A 220-nucleotide genomic window follows, 5' to 3' on the forward strand; every position below is an offset into this window, starting at 1 on the left:
TAGACCAGGCTGGTCTCGAACTCACAGAGATCCGCCTGCCTCTGCCTCCCGAGTGCTGGGATTAAAGGCGTGTGCCACCACCGCCCGGCTAATTTATTTATTGTTTGAGACAGGGTTTCTCTGTGTAGAGAGAACTGTCCCGGAACTCAATTTGCCTGCCTCTGCCTCCTGAGTGCTGGAATTAAAGGCGTGTTCCGCCACACCTCCGCTAAGCCTATTT

This window comes from Microtus ochrogaster, chromosome 2, assembly GCF_000317375.1.
Source record: "Microtus ochrogaster isolate Prairie Vole_2 chromosome 2, MicOch1.0, whole genome shotgun sequence".
NCBI lineage: Eukaryota > Metazoa > Chordata > Mammalia > Rodentia > Cricetidae > Microtus > Microtus ochrogaster.